The sequence below is a fragment of the Lactuca sativa genome, chromosome 4, assembly GCF_002870075.4.
Source record: "Lactuca sativa cultivar Salinas chromosome 4, Lsat_Salinas_v11, whole genome shotgun sequence".
Classification (NCBI taxonomy): Eukaryota; Viridiplantae; Streptophyta; class Magnoliopsida; order Asterales; family Asteraceae; genus Lactuca; species Lactuca sativa.
In genome coordinates this window covers 97128322-97147866 of record NC_056626.2, presented here as the reverse complement: position 1 = coordinate 97147866, position 19545 = coordinate 97128322, and positions in this window count along the sequence as shown.

Below are 19545 nucleotides of genomic sequence, written 5' to 3'. Positions count from 1 at the left end.
AGTAGAGACGGTAGTTGGCTGCGAGGAGCTGCTCTGGTAGCCCCATCGTCGATTTTTTCTTCTTTTCTGGTAACATATCTCAAAGATGGAGGCAAAGAGAGACAGATCGGAGAAACACAACAGGTAAAGGGTATTTGGCTGTTGTTGTTCGACCGGAAGGAAGAGAGACGAGAAAGAGAAGGGTCGCCGCCCTTTTCTTGTTGCTGGAGGATCACCCACCTCCGGTGACTAAGCTAATTAATTGCTATTTAGTGTCACTTATACTTCCACTTCAGCAAAACCTGTAGAATCCGGTGAAAAGGACCTAATGTTTACATATTAATAAAGTATAAGGGTTTATTTTACAAAAAAAAAAATGACTAAATATGTACATTTCAAAAAGTATCTTACCATATCAAGTCATTTTCCCTAAAAGAAAATTCGTATATGACCGGTATACCGGGTATAGCCGGTCACAAAGACTGCATTGTTACAAAAAGTAAAGTATAAGGGTTTATTTTACAAGAAAAAAAAATAAGGACTAAATGTGTACATTTCAAAAAATATCTTACCCTATCAAGTCATTATCACTACCTTCAATAGACAAAATAATGACCAAAACACACATAAGTCACATCTCTTTAGATGACAAGGACATTTTTTTTCTTTTAGTAAAGAGGATATGACATGTTCTACCGTGTTTAATATGCAATTCTTTGCCATATGGTTCTACCCAAAACGCGGGGACAGTAAGTTACTCTTGAGTCAAGACATAATTGCCATTCTTGGAACAAGAGTTTTGACCTCTAGTCTGTACAAAAAGATATAATTACCTTTAGAAATATTTTTATTATAATAACATAATGTTAGAAAAAAAGGGTAAAAATACTTAGAAAGTTCTGAGAATCGTGTAAACACTTTCAGATTAAAGTATTTTGGTGATATTTTTAATCTTTAATCGGATAAGACTCAGAAAATAAGAAAAACAAAAGAGAGAATGTTAAAGACGTTATGAAGAAGAAGAGTACCAAAACTGATTTTCGAAAAATTATCATATATAAAGAAAACCTTTTTGTCTTAAAACTGCCACATGACAGTTTTATGTCCTAAAACTGTTCAAACACGGTTATAAACCAACTTAAATCTCGGTCTAGAATATGGATCACAAAACCGGACTAGAATATTGTCCCTAGCCAAGGGCTCTGCCCCGTGGACCCCGCTCACATGAGCGCTGCCTCCAGACCTCCGTTTGTTCAGGGGTTTCGTCCCTAAATAGTAATGTACTTTCAACGAAGACAAATTTAAACAAATATACACTCCACACCATCTTAACGTGTTCAATATTTATCAATGTGACATTGATCCACAACTTTATCCTATTACACTTAAATAATACTAACACATAATACATACCAAAAGTAGAAGACACAAGTGTGTATTTATTAGAAATATTTGTCAAGAATACCCCCTAAGTCGTCCGTGCAAAGGACTATGGGATGGTTTTCCTTGTAAAGCTCCAATGTAAATAAGCATTCAGAATGTTAAGGACAAGGGTAGATACGGAAATTTTATTTATTTATTTGGGTGGGGCAAAAGTAACACCAACAAAAAGAACAAATACATATAACTATATATGCATAGTAATTAATTATAATAATTACAAACCCTATTTTATTGAACAAAAATAAAACAAACACTAAATATATTAAATACAAATGATTTATCAATAGTAAACTTTTTACATTATAGATTTTTGCCACAAAACTTTTTAATAATGATACATTAAGTCCCTATAATTTTGTAATTTATAGAAAAGGTCTCGGGTTGGTGTCTTTTTACAGAAACAATCCCTATGTTTAACATTTTTATATGTAGGTAGATTTGGTCCCATTATAAAATCAAATTACAAAATTGTCCCTGTAATTTACTGAAAAGCTCCTTATACTTATGCTTATTTTATTTTATTGTTTTTCAAGAAACAATCCATATGTTTAAAAAAATACAAAATAGTTATACATTTGTCATGCCCGTCTCTCCACTTTTTGTTTTCACAATTTGGCCACATGAGTTTTGTATATTTGCATGTTTTCCTCCTACATTTTCGTAGTTACACAATTTCGATCGTACTTGTGTTCCCCGTGAAGTGGGGACCGGGCAATTTCTAGTTAATAGTTAAAAAAACACTCGGACACCACCTACACATGTCATGTGATACACAATTGAATCTTTATTTTTCATTTAGTGTGCCCCATCTTTGTTTCACCTCACATGAAAAAGATGCCCTACTTTCTGCTATCATATATAAATGAGACTCTCAAAATGGAAATGTTAAATGGTTATGATCAATTGCCATTTATGGTAGTACAAAATAACTAAATATCGAAAATGACTTTTCTTTTGGTCATTTAATATATTTACCTAAAGAACTTTTTTTTATCTGGTTAAAAGATAATAATTTAGTGTTTAAAAAGATAAACCGATAAAAATATGTTGTGTTTTTCTGTATTCTAACTTTTTAAAAAACCAGGTAGAAAAAAAAGGAAAAGAAAGGAAATTATATTTTGGTGTTCCCGAGTTAAAAAGTAAAGGAAAGATTACGTTTTAATGGCATGATTAATCATACTTCCTTCCAAATCTCTTCAACTTGGGAGGAAAATTAGGAGAGAATATCATCCGTTCTTTTCGGTCTAATTCTTTCCGAAATATAAATAATCTTAGGAACAAGATAAAATAATGCTTAGTTTCTAAGTCACATTTAAAGATTGAAATTGAGAAAGATGATAGAAGTGAGAAGAAATAATTTTTTTTTTGATATTCTCGAGTTATTTTTAATGGAAGGAATTAGAAAAATGAAAGTAAGAGGACAGATAATCGTTCCTCTTTACTTCCATCCAATTTGGAATGTCTCGGAAATAAAAGAATTGGATTTTGAAAATAGTACTTAAATTTCTTTTTTTTTTTACCTTTCAACTCAAGAACATATAAATGTTTATTTCTTTTTCATTTCTTTCGAACTCGGCAACACAATTCTTTCTAGTTCTCTCCACTTCCCTACTTAAGTTGGACTCGAGAAAAGTTGTTTGGATTGAATATCAAGCGTTCTATAATGGAATTTTAACTTGAAATCAATCAGTCAAAGGCTCGTATTAATTCTATTCAGTTCCGTACTAATTTACAACCAAACAAAAGATTTATTAAGGTTGAGAGGAGAAAAGGTTTGTGAAATCAATGCATCGTCTAGATGGATCTGCCAGAAAGATCGTGTGATCACTTTCCGAATATGATATTTCGACCATATGCATGAGTTACACGAAATCCATATTATGTGGATAATCGTTAAAGGAAAAATCTAAAATCAAAGCACTAATAAAAGACCGTGAATTATGGTTTTATAAGATTTTGATTCTTCTTATTACCAACTAGGCGAATACCCGCGTGTTGCGCAGAAAAACCTAAATAGTTGAAGTCTTTACAAATATATGTTTTTTTTTTTAAATATATAAGGTTGTTGTTAAATTTGATATAATAATTTGTATACTAAATTGATATAATATATTGATTATTTTAAATTATATGATAATATATACATCTATTATAACTGCATAACCTCCAGCGTTTGAATGACTTCTACCTACGAGTTACACATGAATAAATTTAAATATAATATATGGTTTAATGTTATTTATAGTTGTTATTATTGTTAATTAATATTTTAAAATTTATTTGCTTACTCTTTTAATTTCTATCATTATAATTATTTAAAATATCAAACATTGTTTTTTATTTTAAAGGTAACAATATAATCATTTATATAAAGTTATTTTTAACTATTGTTATTGTAAGTTATTTTAATTTAGTTATTTGAAAACTTTTAACAATTATAAAAATATGTTTAAGAAAATATTTTAGTTAAATTGAGATTACAATTTAGTTTTTGCATTTATCATTACAATTTATCACTTTTAACTATTTACAAAATATTATTTGGTTGTTTAAGTGGAATTGATATTTATATTTCAGTTGACACTGTAATGTTATATTTAAATTAACAAGACAAAACTGCAAAAATGGTCCCTGTGGTTTCTCATTTTATGTGGTTACTGTCCAAACGTTTGAAAAGTTGCAGATTTTGTCATTTTCAATAAGTTTTGTTGTGGTTTTGTCTCTCATCCGTTAAGTTCCTTAAAATGACAATTTTACCCCTAGGGACCATTTTCACACTTTTGTCTTTTACTATACTATAAGGACCATTTTTGCATATATTCTTTTTTATTTTAATGAAGTATTACATATTAATAGATATTATTTTTAATATATAATATTATATATTAATAAATATTTTTATATTGGATTATTAATTTATTTTAGTTGATTTTAAAAAAAAAAGTGTTGGAGTAATTCTTTTTTATTAAATTATTATATATCAATACATATAGTTTTTAATATATAATATTTATATCATAATAAATATTATATTATTGGATTATTAATTTTTTAGTTAATTTTTGTAATTTTCAATTATTTTCTATTGTATTATTACTTTTAATTTATTATTTTCTTCATATATTAAATGTAGTTTTATTGGATTATTAATTTATTTTAGTTAATTATTTTTAAAATTTTTTTTGTCGAAGTAATTCTTTTTTATTGAATTATTATATATCAGTACATATAGTTTTTAATATATAATATTTATATCATAATAGATATTATATTATGGGATTATTACATATTACGAAACGTTATTTTATTGGATTATTAATTTCTTTTAGTTGACTTTTTTTATAATTTCTTTTTGTTAGAGCAATTCTTTTTTATTAGATTATTATATATCAACAAATATTGTTTTTAATATATAACATTTACATCATAATAAATAATACATTATACTCTGAGACTTCCAAGAAGCAGCAGACAGTGACGGTTAATGCTGCCACCACACAAGTTCCAGCTACACCACATGCTCCAGCCTTAGCTGCCCCAAATGCTCCTAGACCTTATTCCGGTAATCTTCCCAAGTGCAACAAGTGCGGTTTCCATCATAATGGAGAATGCAAGGAGTTGCAGTGCACCAGTTGCAATCGGAGGGGACACACGACGAGGTACTGCAGGACTTACCCTCCCCAGAACCAACAACAGGGAAACAACAACAACAACAACAACAACAACACTCGCAACAACAACAACATCAACACCGACAACAACAATGTAGGGCCTAGCCCCACCTGCTATGGGTGTGGGAGGACTGGGCATTTCCACCGAGATTACCCTAACAACAATAATCCCGGAAATGGAGGAACGAGAAGGGTGTTGGCCATGGGTCAGGGGGAAGCAATTCAGGATCCCGCAGTCGTTACCGGTACGTTTCCCCTAAACCACACTTATGCATGCATCCTATTTGACACCGGAGCGGAGCGAAGTTTCGTAAGCAATAAGTTTAAGCATTTATTAAAACAACAACCCCAGAAGCTCAATGAAACCTTTACGGTGGAAATGGCCAATGGGAAAACCGAATCCACGGGGGAAATCTACATCGGATGTACCCTAACCCTGAACCAACACGTCTTTCGAATAGACTTAATGCCTGTGTCCATTAGGAGTTTCGATGTGATTATTGGCATGGACTGGTTAAGCCTCTACCATGCTGAGATTATGTGTCACGAGAAGGCCGTTCGTCTTCGCCTTCCTAATCACGAAACCCTAGTTATTTACGGAGACAAACCCAGCACGAACCTTCGCCTCATCTCGTGCATCTAGGCACAAAAGCATCTATGAAAGAAAGATTTGACATTGCTGGCTCACATAGTGGATAAAACCAAGGAAGAGACTAACATTCAAGATATTCCAGTAGCACGTGAATTTCCAGATGTATTTCCTAAAGATCTTCCTGGAGTACCCCCAGAAAGGCAAGTTGAATTCCGAATTGACCTCGTTCCAGGAGCAACCCCTCTCGCTAAATTGCCTTATCGGCTAGCTCCTGCTGAAATGCAAGAATTGTCCAGTACACTCAGCGAACTCCTGGACAAGGGATTCATTCGACCTAGTTACTCGCCATGGGGAGCTCCGGTCCTATTTGTCAAAAAGAAGGACAGATCTTTTAGGATGTGCATCGATTATAGAGAGTTAAACAAACTCACTATAAAAAATCTCTATCCACTCCCACGAATCGACGATCTATTTGACCAGCTCCAAGGAGCTAGTTACTTTTCTAAGATAGATCTACGGTCCGGATACCATCAACTCAAAGTCTGGGAAGAGGATATTCCTAAAACCGCTTTCCGAACTCGTTACGGACATTATGAATTTGTCGTAATGCCCTTCGGTCTAACGAATGCTCCTGCCGCATTTATGGATCTGATGAACTGAATCTGTCGACCATTCCTCGACAACTTTGTCATTGTCTTCATTGATGACATTCTCGTCTATTCTCGAAGCGAGGAAGAGCATGGTCAACATCTCCGACAAATTCTAGAAACTCTGCGATCGGAAAAGCTATACGCAAAACTCTCCAAGTGTGAGTTATGGCTCCGTAGTGTGAACTTCCTAGGTCATGTTGTTAGTCAAGAAGGAATTCATGTGGATCCTTCCAAGGTCAAAGCCGTCGAAGGATGGGCGGTCCCGACAACACCCATGGAAATTTGTCAATTCTTAGGTCTAGCAGGCTACTATAGGAGGTTAATTCAAAACTTCTCTAAGATCGCCAAGCCACTTACCTCACTTACGCAAAAGGGCGTATCATTCAAATGGACGGACAAGCAAGAGGTTGCATTCCGAACCCTGAAGCAAGCCCTCTGTAGTGCCCCGGTACTATCTCTACCGGAGGGAACGGAAGATTTCGTGGTCTACTGTGACGCGTCGAATCAGGGCTTAGGTTGCGTTCTCATGCAGCGTGGAAGGTTGATAGCTTACGCATCCCGCCAACTAAAGGCGCACGAAGTGAATTATACAACCCATGATCTGGAATTAGGAGCCGTGGTCTTTGCTCTGAAGATTTGGAGGCATTACCTTTATGGTACGAAATGCACCATCTTTACGGACCACAAAAGTCTCCAGCATATCTTGAATCAAAAAGAGCTGAATATGAGGCAACAAAGATGGGTCGAATTATTAAACGATTACGAGTGTGAAATCAAGTACCACCCGGGCAAGGCCAACGTGGTAGCTGACGCATTGAGACGAAAGGAGTACTCTAATCATCGTGCGAAAACTCTCTCAATAACCATCCAATCTCACTTAACCACTCAGATTGGAGTAGCCCAGTCAGAGGCCATGAAGACGGAAAACAGAGCAAGCGAAGCATTACGCGGAATGGAGAAGAATCTAGAGGCAAAAGAGGACGGAGTATACTATTTCATGAACCGTATTTGGGTCCCTAAACTCGGAGGATTTAGGGAGGTAGTCATGAAGGAATCCCACAAGACGCGATACTCCATCCATCCCGGCTTAGAAAAGATGTATTTGGATATTAAACAATACTATTGGTGGCCTAACATGAAGGCGGAAATTGCCACCTATGTTAGTAAGTGCCTTACTTGTGCCAAGGTAAAGGTGGAGTACCAGAAGTCCTCAGGGTTATTACAGCAACCGGTAATCCTTGAGTGGAAATGGGAAGGGATTTCTATGGATTTCGTGACCAAGCTACCCAAGACGTCAGATGGACTAGACACCATATGGGTAATAGTCGACCGACTGACGAAATCTGCCCATTTCCTGCCAATAAAAGAATCCTACAAGATGGAGAGATTGACACGTTTATACATTCGAGAAATCGTGAGACTCCACGGAGTACCAGTGTCTATTATCTCGCATAGAGACAATAGGTTCACTTCACGTTTTTGGCAATCACTCCAGAAAGCACTGGGAACTCATCTCGACATGAGCACCGCTTATCATCCACAAACGGATGGTCAAAGCGAACGAACCATTCAAACGCTCGAAGACATGCTTCGCGCATGTGTGATAGACTTTGGGAAGTCTTGGGATACCCACTTACCTTTAGTCGAATTCTCGTATAATAACAGTTACCATTCGAGCATCAAGGTCGCTCCTTTCGAAGCACTGTATGGGAGTAAGTGTAGATCACCGTTATGTTGGGCTGAGGTGGGTGACACCCAGCTAGCAAAGGCACTCACATCGGACAAGGCACCAACGGGACCGGAGATCATTCGTGAAACCACAGAAAAGATAGTTCAAATCAGAGCTCGATTACAAGCATCGCGCGACCGACAAAAGAGCTACGTCGATAAACGGCGAAAGCCTATAGAGTTTCAGGTCGAGGATCGAGTACTGTTAAAAGTCTCACCTTGGAAAGGAGTCGTTCGTTTCGGAAAACGGGGAAAACTGAACCCACGATACATTGGACCTTTCGAGATCGTCGCCCGAATAGGTCCAGTGGCGTATAAACTGCAACTACCCGCAGAGCTAAACAGTGTGCACCCCGTGTTCCATGTCTCTAATCTAAAGAAGTGCCTATCGTATGAAACCCTCGTCATTCCCCTTGACGAGATTGAAATCAACGAGAATCTCCTTTTCGTTGAAGAATCGGTTGAAATCATGGACATGGAGGTGAAGCGTACTAAGCAAAGTCGCATCCCGATCGTGAAAGTACGGTGGAACGCGAAGCGTGGGCCAGAATTCATGTGGGAACGCGAAGATCAAATGAAGCAAAAGTACCCCCACCTATTCTAGCATTCTCAAATCTAGCTTTCAAACAGAATTTCGGGACGAAATTCCCTCTAATGGGGGGATGATGTCACAACTAGAAATTTTGTGCCTTGTAACTACAACAATTTAGTAAAATTATGAATCAAAGTCTTAAGAGCATGTATGATGCTTACTTTATGACAACAAAACTTGCAATCAAATACACCATACAAGCATTACAAATGGGAAACCCTAGAAGTTCTTGTTTAGGTCCATTTTGGACTAGGACTTCCTTATTGGGCCCAATGGACCAATAAGCTTCCAATTTGACTATCTTGGCCTTAGAATCCAATATGGGCTCTAATTGGACCCACTTTCATTTATTTCAACATTTAGGGCCATATTGGGCCTAGAATGAAATAAATTAAATATTATGAACCATTATGGACCATAATTAACCTAAACTAGCCTAACAAAGTATAAAAATCACACTTATATTTTATAGGGCCAACAATCACTCAACCTAACTCTAATATGGGCTTAGGGGCAATAAAGCCCAAAAAATCATTTTTTTCCTCTCCAAATCTCGGCCCAAGCCCAAACTCAAGGGATGAAGAGTTGACTTGTGAGATTGTCACCTCATTAATACATCCCATACCTCCATGCATGGACCAACATGCATCTAGGTTAGTCATCTCAACTCTCTCTCTCTTCTTCTTCTTGATTCTCGGCCGAGAGCTCCCAAACACACACACTTCTTCCACTTTTTGTGTAGCAAACTCTCTCAAGGAACACCCTCACCTTTCTTCATCTAATTTTTGAGACTTAAGAGTTTTTCAAAGAGATTTTTCCACAAGAATCATCATCTAAGGTAAGTTTATACTTAAATCTATGATCTAGGTTCCTTGTTATATCAAACATCTCATCTTAACTCATGTAAATTTATGGTCTAACTCCCTAGAACCATCTAAGTTCGAAAACCTCCTCAAGAAGTTGCTAGAGCCGAAAACAACATCAAACTTCTTCCAAACTCTTCCAAAACTGAAATCCAACTCAAGGTGAGCTTCATACCCCCTATTTTTCGGTTCTTATAAGTTTTGTGGGGGGGGGGGGAATACAAGCAAATGTGTAGATCTATGAGTATATGTATGCTTTGTGTGATTTCTATGTTTATATATATGTTCTTATGTGATTGTGGTGTTGGATCTAGTCAAAAAGTCCTTAAAACCGAGATTTACTTTAGGTTGTATGAAACAAGTATAAATCATATTATTACACACAAATCATTTCTAGAAAAATAACCAAGTTGGTTAATATGAACATTTTTGGGGCTAAAAACCCATTTTTGTTCTCAAAATGTTGAAAATACAAATTCAAAGGGCCCAAAATGACAAAATGCAAATTCTGATGGTTGAGATGAGTCAAAACAGTTTCAAAAATGTATTTTCTGGAAATTTACTCTTTTGAAGGATTAAAATGTGAATTTTTAAGCATAATGGGCCAAAAATGAACTTTTCGGCCCAATAAAGCCCAAATTGCGAGATTTTCAAATTAGAGGGGCTGAAACTGTACTTTTCTGTAAAACAGGGGATTACTAGTGCTCTAAGTCCATTTCAAGGGTTAAAAATACTTTTCATATTTAAAAGGGACCAAAGATGCAAAAATTTTCTATTTTGGGCCAAAAGTGTAAAAATTGCGAAAATAGAGGTTTCAGCCGAGAAAACTTCATTCTGAGGGACTTAAACTGTTTTTCAAATAAATTTGAGCTGAAAAATACCTTTTCAACAAGTTTTGATACTAAAGTGTCAAGAAAAATGGTTTAAGGACTAAAATGGAAATTCTTTTATACAAAGGGTCAAAAGTGTAAATTTATCCAAAAGAAAGGGGCTGCAAAAAGTAAAATTCTAATTTTTTAAACAATAAATCTGTTATGATGAAATACTAGTACCACGACTACCGACGAAACATAATACACCTTCAACACCAAAAATCGTTACCAAACGAATTGATTCGGTCTCGAATCAATAATGAATCAAAAATCTATACACGACGATACTACAATACACACACTGAAATTACAGGAAGTCAATACACACGTGGGAATTTACCAGACGTCGATACACCATCTTTGGGCCCGAAAGTTTCAAATCGTGCTTGTTGGGCCTAGCTAGCCCAATGACATGATCTTTAGGCCCGAAGGAAACTCACTTACATGTTGTTGGGTCTTACATGACCTAATTCCATGTAAAAGGACTTTCAATGGCTTTTGTGCTATTGGGCCCCAAGGGTCTTTTGGTACTGCTAGCAAAGTCGAGAATTCACCAATGCGAGTCGGGCCAAGGGCCTTTTGCATTCACGATAGCCTTGAACGACTTATGGAAATAGCGGGGGCTTCGCACCCTCTTTTCTCCTTGGTTGTGGGGCTATGAGAAGTTAGGGTGGTTGGATTAAGTGAATAGTACGGACGACGCCTAAGGGATCGTTTGTATAGTTGTAAACTAGTCGTTTTCATTAATGCGTGTTTATAACAATTCACAATCCATAATTAATCCAATGTCACCTGGAATTATCGAATACACACGTCACAACGGTATAACAAAATATAAAATGCGTAATTCAAAGTATTAGGAAAACATCGGGTTTTCCTAGGGTTTTCAATTCATACACCTACAAGATGCATACCAAGTCTAACAATTTTTTTTACATTTATAGAAACAAACAAGCATACTTACGGATCATCACACATTTTACACGATACTCTTTTCAGAAAATATCGGATTTTCTGGTGGTTTTCAAAACAATACAAAACATTATATTTCAAACATTACTTATGAACTCACCAACATTTCATATGTTGACGTTTTTCAAAATACTTGTATTCTCAGGTAACAGGTAAATCGAAAGGAAAAATATACTCAGTGATGTCTTGTTGTTTGTTTAACTAGTATCGAATAATCTACTTTTTGGGAATGTAATGTTATGAAACAATGTACTAAATGTAAACACTACCAGTTGTACTATTTCAATGCATGGTGATGAATGATGTTATGTTTTATGTATATTCACTGTGATGGTATTCAATTGAGTCACAACAGCCCTCGGACGTTTCCGCCGTCTGGTTCGGGGGTGTGACATCTATAAGTATTTATTAATTATGTAATTTATTTTTTGAAATAGGTTCAAAAAGTTTCACCTAATAAAAAATATTAATATGCGTTTTCTCTCAAAAGTTTTTTATCTATAAAATATTAAAATATAATATACCTTCTTAATAGTTGTTTATAAATTTCAAATTGTAACTAAATAATTTTTTTTGCTTCTTGTCTAAAATTCAATAATATTATAATTATGTCATTTTAAAATGTTTTAATTTTTAAAAACCGATCCAACCAAATTGTAATTGGATCGGATCGGATCTGATTTGAATTTAGTTTGGACTATTCGGATCCATGTTTTGAAAACTGAAATCAATTTGGATTCACTTGATTGGATTGAATCAAACCGATCCATCCAAACGAACACCCCTAGCAGGATCACCTCTAAACACCTTCATCGGAGGTTCAATAGATATCATACCCTATTCCACCCAGCGTTGTTGGTAGCCACCTGCGACAACCTCTTCATAATCCACTGGAATCCTTCATATCCCACATAATGCGTAACAAACCCCGATAACATTCATAAGTGGTAGGGGTGACCGAATGATGGTGGTGGTATTTTCCAAATGATTTCTCATTATAAGCTAGATGAAATGAAAGTGTTTGACAACGATCCTAACAATTTCGATCATGAGTGACGACGATTTTGCGTATCCCATGACTTTGTGGTGGAACCAATAAAATTAACAAGAACTATTATTATAATCTGATAAAATAATATTTAGTTTATGAAGAAAATAATAAATTAAAAGTAATAATCCAATAAAAAATAATTTAAAAAAAAAAGAAATTACAAAAATTAACTAAAAGATAATAATAATCCAATAATATAATATTTATTATGATATAAATATTATATATTAAAAACTATATGTATTGATATATAATAATTCAATAAAAAATAATTACTTCGACAATTTTATTTAAAAAATAATTAACTAAAATAAATTAATAATCCAATAAAACAATATTTAGTATATGAAGAAAATAATAAATTAAAAAAAATAAAAGAAATAATCCAATAAAAATAATTTAAAAATTAAAAATATTAACTAAAAGAAATTAATAATCCAGTAATATAATATTTATTATGATATAAATATTATATATTAAAAACTATATATGTTGATATATAATAACTCAAAAAAAAATTACCCTAACAAAAAAATTTAAAAAAATCAACTATAATAAATTAATAATCCAATAAAACAATATTTATTATTATATAATATTATATATTAAAAATAATATTTATTAATATATAATACTTCAATAAAATAAAAAAGAATGTATGCAAAATGGTCCTTATGGTATGGTGAAAGACAAAACTGCGAAAATGGTCCCTAAGGGTAAAATTGTCATTTTAAAAAAGTTAACAGCCAACCAGTTAAACTTAACGGATGAGGGACCAAAACTACAATAAAACTTGTTGAAAAGGACCAAATTTGCAACTTTTCAATCGTTTGAACCATAACCACATAAAATAAGAAACCACGGGGACCATTTTTGCAATTTTGTCAATTAACAATTTAAGTATTTTGTCCAAACTGTTCAAATTAATAATTTAAGTATTATATACAAATTGTTCCAAAATTGTATCTTTAAAATGATAATGATTACATCCAACAACATATTAAAACTAATAAAGTAAGTATAATATGTTAAAAGTTAAAAAACATAACTTTATAAGTATAAGTAAATATATTATTTTAATATTGAAATTTAGTTTATATATGATTATACTTTAGGTTTGATATTTATTTAACCTTATTAACCAACTTATAATTATTATTAGAAAGAAATTGAAAAGTCATGGAAGTTTCAAATGAATGTGGTAAAAGGAAAAATACATGGGAGTTTCAAATGAATGTGGTGAAAGAAAAATGTTTCATTTATAAGTATACGAGCTTAATCTCATTTTTTTCTATTTCAAGATCTCAAAAGCTCAGACCTGATCCTTTCTAATGTCTTAATGGATAAAATTAGAAACTTTATCCATTAGTGTGACAACCCGATATTTCAACTTTATGTAATGACCTAAAAAGTAAAGTATTGTAACCACTTTTGAGATAATAAAATTAACTTCGAAAATAAAATGTCCAAAAAGTTTCTATTTAATTACCTACTATGTCAGATAACATTAAACCGTGAGCGTACACAAAAAGAACGTTCAAATCCGACTTCGTATATTGAAGTTATGATTTTTCCAAGTTCGGTTTAGCGACAGACAGCTAAAAACTCGAATCGGAGATCGAGCGACTTTTGGCCGGAATGACCTAAACGAGAATCGAAGGTCTCGACAATGGTATTTCAGCGGTAAAAAGTCTGGCAAAAACAGACGTCAGATAAAGAAGTTATGAATTTCTAACGAAATTTTTCTTAACGCGACCTTTTAAAAATAAATAATAAAAATAATTTCATAATTTGCCGACGGAATCTAAACGAAAGTTGTAGAGTGTAGTTTCACCTACGCGTGGATATAAATAACGTCGAAAACGAAGTTCGTATGAAGAAGATATGAATATTTGAAGTTTATTAAATAATTAAATATAAATTTTAATTATAAACCTTGGTATTATCCGAAGGCGAGTCATCAGATAGGGTCGAGTTACGCCCAGCGTAAGCTCGTACGTCCAGCGTACTCAAGGCCTAGGCCTCGGATCGTCCACATCTCCCCCTATGCGAGGCTATGCCCCGTCCCATCCGGAGTCCGAAGCAGTCGAGGATGCGCTCATGCGTGACGCACGCATACGCCCAGCATACACGCGTACGCCCAACATACACGCGTATGCCCAACCCCTATAAAAGGGATGCGAGGGTTCCGAAGAAAGAGCTCCATTTCTCCCAACTTTCTGGCGTTCTTGCCTCGTTTTCCGTGCCCGTGCTAACCCGAAGCCCCGGTCACTTTGCTCAAGTCCCGAAGGTCGTTTGTGCTCCCGAGATTCCTGAGAATCCCGAGAAAATCCGCTTTCTCGAGTCGAAGTTCTGCTCGGTTTTCATCCCGCCTTTCTTCGATCTTTCAAGTGAGTTCTTACCCCTATAATCCACACTTTTAAATGTTTTATAAATGTTTTTATATGCTTTTAAGGGGGGCGGGGGGATTACAAGTAAAACACACGATAACCATCATGTGTTATATAAAGTTTCATTATACACTTTTATTGAACGGAATCATATGTGATTTATAACTATTATAAGGAAACTTTTATATGCAAAATGTATCACGATAACATCATATCTTTTGAAATGAAAAGTGTTGATATAAATGTATAAATCAAACACTCTGCTTATACTGTATGTATAGGTGTCCATTTTAGACACTATAAAAATTACACTTTTCATAACGAATGAGTATTTTACTAGGGATTACTATGCAAATGAGACACATTTTTAGAAAACTACAATAGGTATAGTTTTATGAGAACATTACGAACTTTTACATACTAGAAACACTATTTTAAGAAGTTAACTTTCATATACAAGAACAAACGAACATTTTCACACGTAAATCTGTTTTATACTAAGTTTTGTGAGACATTAACTTCACGTACGTTCGAGTACACATTTCAAGTCCTGTATTATATACCAGAATCCCTTGGAGGGGGAGCATGGTGTTTGTGTATAGATCTATACGGGCTTGACAACCCACGCCCTGACTGTTAGCTATAGTCCACCATTTGGGGTGGCAAACGTCAGAACATTCCAACGCCTGAAGAACGTTATGTATAGGCATTTCTAGTCAATAGCATGGTTATAAAACTCACATGGAGTATTGAAAACACATTGATTTACGGGGTTTTTCAGACGTATTGGGAAATTTATACTTACATACATTTTTAGAAACAAACATTGGCCTTGAAAGAAGGCTACATTTATACTAATAGAAAATATAGGATTTTCTAGGAACAAACAAAGAAGAACAAAATATTTCATTTCATACAAACATTGTCATTTAATACTTATGAAACTCACCAGCTTAAATGCTGATCTACTCTTTCAAAACTACTTGTATGTCCCATGGATTCAGTAATTACAGGTAACAAACAGCTTTTGAAGAAGGGACGCTGCGGCGCCAGTTTAATTTCATATTTTGACATCATATTGTAATTGGTTTTGAACATGTACCTTTTGACAATGTAAACTTTCAATTATATATATGATGGTTGTATTGCTTTCTTTACTATGTATTCATTTGTTACGTTACCACATGAAGTCATCCGCCCCCAAACGTTTCCGCCGTTCCGGTTTGGGGGTGTGACAATTAGGAAGGCCCAGACTGCCAATATATAGGCTTTAAGTCTCAAAGGGACCCAAAAATGCATCTTTCTTAACTTAATCCATTAAGTCCAAGTCTCCAACCTTCATATCTGAATCAACATGATGTTTAGATGGATAAAGTTTCCAACTTTATCCGTAACAATCCCACAAAATTTCAAGATCTAAACTTTAATACACCAAAATGACCTAAAGGACCAACATAACTTGCATGGTTATAAGGGAATGCAAAAGATCACAACTTTCCTAATCCATGAGGTCTAAGAAGCAGTCCAAACCGATTTGTTGGATTCCCCTAAACTCAAAGATCACCCACAAAATGGACCAAAAGTGCCAAAAACCCCAAATGACAAGATCTAAAGAGCTAGAGAACTTTATACTTACAATAGGCCAGAAATATAATGCCTTTGATGGATCCAAACTTGAAACAACTTTTCATGTTCCCGAAACCCTAAACCTTTTAGTAATTTTATGCCATTGAAAATATTTATGCCAATTATATTAATTAAAAATAATTATATCACATTTATATATTTAGTTAATGTAACATTATAATTAATTTGAACAATAGATAATATAACACTTACTAAAATAGAGTAATTTAATGGTATCTACTCACGCTTGACGTATGTATAAAATTGGTTATATTTCTCATCAATTTTAATTAACTAATGTTATGATTTATTAACTTTAAAAAAAATTGGCGTCATTTTAATTTCATCATGATGATTATTTGAATTATCAATCATTGTTTGTGATGTAACATAATTTAATTTATAACTTTATATTATTTTAACTATTATTTTTATAAATTAATTTAAAAACAACTTAATTGAATTTCAATTATTATAAAAAAAATAGATCTTTTAGTTAATTTTAGTTTTAGATTTATGTTTTTTTACGTCTATTGTATTTAACACTATATTGAAGTTACTGATAACTCAAAAAATCTTTCATTTATGATAATAATTATAATTAATAACATATTTAAGTTAGAAAGTATATTATATAGAAATATAAAAAATTTGGAGTTTCAAATTGTTTTAGTGAAAGAAAAAATGATTCCTTTACAAGTATAGTATGATGATAAACATATTTGTTCCTTAAACAAAGGATGATGGATTCAAAGATAGTTATGGAAAATATATTTTGAAAATAATATTTTCCATAAAATTCCCTAACAAAATAATTTTTTGGGCCGAAGAGTTGCCCCTTAACCTTTGTCATTTGGTCGAACCGAGATCAAATTCGTTTTTATACAAACGTGTATTATACACTTCCTAATCCTAACTTGTAATAAAATCAAGAACTAAACTCTATTGATAATTGGTAATTTTCATTATACTAAAATAATCCATAAAACTAAAATTACCAATAAACTGCGAATGACATACCAACCCCCAATGAATATCCATCGCTCTTCACTATAATGACCAAAAAACCAATGATATAATAATAGCTTCTACCATATATTCCTATTTGTGAAAAACGGTGTGGTCCATAATATCAAATTATTAATAACTTCATAAGCAGTACTTGCTATAAATTTAGGTTAACTTGACAAAAATATTATTTAAATATTTTTTTCTTCCAGTTTTTAAATGAAAACCTAATACTCCGTAAGCAAGTGGTTAGAAAGAGTCAATGTAATTTACTTTTTCAATTAATGAAATAATAGTTGTAAAACCCCTATATTATACGGGAAGATTAAAACAAAATGTTAAATATAAATGATTAAATGAGAAGTTTATTTGAATTCGAAATTTAAAATAAATAAAAATTATGCGAAAAAAACATGCAAAAAATAAATAAATTAAAATTAATGTTTAGTTATCAGACCCGTATACTAAACAGGTTAATTATAACAAAATGTTAAAAACAAAGGTTTAAACTGTAAATTTATTTGAAATTAAAATTGAAATTGAAATTTAAAATTTGAAATTTGAAATTAATATCATTATGGTAGGTTTAATTTATGGAAACTAATTAATAATATATTAGATATGGAAAATGAAATAAATGACAAGTGGAAAATAAATATATCTTTAAATTATGACAAAATGACATGTGGCAAATTGAATGAAAGAAGAACATGTGACAAAATCATTCTTATTTATTAGGGTAGATGTTTGTTTTTTCTAATAACAACATATCCATAACAACAATGTGCTATGTATGTTTTTTTACTTGTAATATGCATATACTTGTATTTTTTTTTCTAGTCATAGCATCAATGTATTTACATTTAATGATCACTGTGAGTAATCTATTTTATTTGTAATGTTTTTTTTTATCATGCTATTATTGATAAAATAAAAAGCCAACTATATTGCTATTGTTAGTAAAAACTGTTAGTTTGCTGTTATTATTTGTAAAAAATAATATGTGTACACTATCATGATGGGTAAAAAGTAGTATCTTATTACAAGTTTCAAGTAGTTATATATTGTTATTGTTATATATCAGTATGGTGTTATATATTGTTATATCGGTAGAAGAGGAATATGAAAACATTAATTTTAGATAAATGAACATATGTATATAAAATAAGGTTACATTGTCTATATTAATAAAAAGTAAAAACCATTAAACTGAATTGTATTTTCTACCTAATAACATCTTAATGAAATAATTGAACTCTTGACATGAACATACCAATATTCAACGTGTTTGATACAAACTTATGAATGCCCTCTGAATAAACCAAAAGCCTTTGCAAAGTTAATAAGCCATACTATTTTCTGAATCATTTGTTAAAACATTTAACTAAAGGATCCATTTTATTAAACAACCCCTAAGTTTGACCATTATAATTGATTTCATGAGGTTTAAATTCATTTATTTATCATGAGATTATCACCTTTATGATATGAAGATATAAAAATTGAAATAGTCCTCTCAACATGATTTACATAATGTTTTGAAAACAACTGAAACTGTTAAAAAAAAATTGAAATCTATTATATGTTTAATATCTAGGAAATGAAATAGAAAATTTTAAAAAAAAAAAATCTTCCAAATGTTTTGGCTTGGTTTGTAAATCTATCAAAAGTATATAATATAAATAATCAGAATAAAAGGATTTATCTATATTATTTTCAAACTATTTGTTGTTAACTTTAACTATTTTTAGGTAAAATATAAAGAGATCGATAATCTCTGAAATGACCAAAATGGGCTGTGTCTCCTACCAACTATTTGTTTGAATATTTATTGCAGAATAAAGGCCTACTTATAATCTTAAATTGCAATTTGCAAATACCTTTTTTTTTTTTTTTTTGCAAAAATTCTAATGGGGTCAATCATAAGCAATTTACCAAACTTTTACTTTACAATATTGATAATTATTTTATAATAAATGCTTATAAGAGGGGTACAACCTTTTTTTTTTTTTTTTTTTTTTTTTCTATTTTTGTGCTTTAGGCTAATATTTGATAGAAAAAAAGAAGTTAGACTATAGTAATTTATTGTTTAGTAAACCCACTAAAAT